This window comes from Pterocles gutturalis, unplaced genomic scaffold, assembly GCF_000699245.1.
Source record: "Pterocles gutturalis isolate BGI_N339 unplaced genomic scaffold, ASM69924v1 scaffold25374, whole genome shotgun sequence".
NCBI lineage: Eukaryota > Metazoa > Chordata > Aves > Pterocliformes > Pteroclidae > Pterocles > Pterocles gutturalis.
In genome coordinates this window covers 1,140-3,482 of record NW_010128900.1, presented here as the reverse complement: position 1 = coordinate 3,482, position 2,343 = coordinate 1,140, and positions in this window count along the sequence as shown.

Below are 2,343 nucleotides of genomic sequence, written 5' to 3'. Positions count from 1 at the left end.
GCCGCCCCCCGCCAGCAGCAGCCGTGGCTTTTCCATCTGTCTCGCCGTGGCAGGATGCAGAGGGACGTGCCTGGAGCAGCCGCCAGGAATCGCTTACCCCGTAGAGAGCCGGACACAAAGCTCTGGGACTTCTGGAAAGACTGAGATACTGCTCACACAAAACTGGGGGTTTGCAGTTTGCAGACAGATCTTTCTCCCAAGGGCGGTATCTGCGTTCGCATGCCGCTGATGCCTGAAAACGCACCCAGGGCAGCAGAGCGAATTTTTCCCTTTCTGTTTGTAGCCTTTCTCTGGCCGCAGAACAGCCTGTTGCTATTTGGGGAATGTGCCGTGACCGCTTTGGGGGTGTTTTCTTTCAGCTGTTTCCTGCTGTCCGGCGCTGCCGACCCGCGCGCAGCCTGGATTAGCCGGTGTTTGCAGAAAGCTCTGGTAATGAGCAGCGTGGCTTTGAACTGCCTGGCTGGAGAACGCCACTGCTCTGCGGTGTCGCCTGAAAGCCATTGTGCTGGAGAGGAGGGGCTGGGACCGGGGTACCGCAGGATGACAAACCCTTGGGCTGGTCCAGGGAACAGCAGCACGCGATGGAGCACCCCCACGGAGGACGAGGCAGGAGGAAGGCTCTGCTGTGCAGTGCCTCCTCCGAGGGCAACGCAGACTTTTACTAAGATCACAGGACAAAACCAAAATGAGCAGAAAATAAATTCCCCTTCCACCTGTCCTAAGCACCAAAGCTGTTCCCTTAATCCTCAGAGATGCTCCTCCTGAGATCTCGCTGAGCACCTGCGTGCACAAAACACGGGGTGAAACACCAGCTTAGACTGATGCTCTGAGCCCTTGCCTGGCTGGGGCTGACGTGGCCTCAGGCTGAGCTGTTTGGGGAGGTCTAGAGCCTCCGGCAGGGGACGCAGGGTCCACCGCGTGCAGCGTGCAGAAGGTGGGCAGGACTGCAGGTCCAGCAGTTTGCTCTTGGCCACCTCTCACTTAGCCTCAGCAGATGTCTGGCTAATACATACCCCTCTTAACAAGCCTCTTCTGCCTCACGTGGTGCACGAGGTCCCAAACCCCTGTACATTTCGCTGCTGCTGCACATGCATCCTGGTGGCAGGAAGCAAATATTCCCAATAAAAACAAATTGTTGTGCTCTGATACATCCTTCCTTCGGGAGCAGCAGATGCAGCTGGGGAGCAGCTGACTCCAGCCCCAGCAGGAGGGCTCCCCAGCTGCAAAGCGCTTCGCTAAACCCCACTGCAGAGCCTGGAGTGCCCCAGAACTCCTGAAGGGATGTCCCTTTCCCTGGGGCCCACCTGCCCTGCAGAGGAAGCTCTTTCCTAGGTGTGTGTTACTTGTGCTGATCCTTTAAATTCAGCAGAGCTGGGACTTGTAAAGCATCTATGCCCAGTTTTTGCTCCTAGGGTAGCAGGTTGCTGTAAAGCTTGGTGTTCACACAACACATCTTCCATCCCAGTTCCCCCAAAGCAGACTACCGGTATGAGATGCTTTGTCCCAGCAAGTTTTCACACCCTGCCTGTGTGCAGCTGGGTGCCTCTTTTCTGTGGAGCTGAGCTGGTGCGTAAATCCTGGAGGGCTGGAGAAGGTCAGGTGAGATGTGTTTGCTCTCACTTCTGTGTTGATGACTGACTTGCAAATGAGCCATCTGTATTTTTCAAGCCCTCTCCTTTAGCTGGCAGCTTGCTGGGAAGCAAAACTCTCGTTGCCCTGGTTTTCCCTGGTTTCCTAAGCTGTTGGTGTTTAGGAGGTGCTGCCCCATCGATGTCTGCATTAGCTGGTTGGGATGAACAAAATGGCTCCATTGGGTATTTATTTTTTTCCCTCTTGCTGTTTGCTTTCAAATAAGAAAGGCAGCGGCTTTGCAAAATGGACTCCCTCCAATACATGTTGCTGGGGTTAGAGATGTAGCTGGGATTGAGACTTTGGCATGGAAAGGAAGAAATGGGGCTGCAGAACCTCCCCAGCCTCTGAGCTGCCAGCTCCTTCAGCCTCCTCTAAATTGCCTGTTCGGTGCCTGAGGCTGATGCCCTGCTCAGGGAAGGCGAGGTTACATGCAGAGCTCTGCTTTCTTCTTTTTTATTAAAAGAAAAAATAAACTCTGCTGTACTGGCTGCAGGGAAAAGCTTGGGAACGTGAACTCTCCTGGCTCAAAAAAACAAACAGAAAAAGCCCACGAGGCAAACTTCAGAGAGGCCCAACCATTGCGCTTATTTTGAAACGCTGCGGAGGTTTGTGGGAGGCAGGACACAGCCTGGCTCTCGGCTGCCGGGTCAGCCCCAGCCCCATCGGGGCTCTCCCGGTACCGAGGCGGGGGGGGGGGCCGGGGCTCCCCCC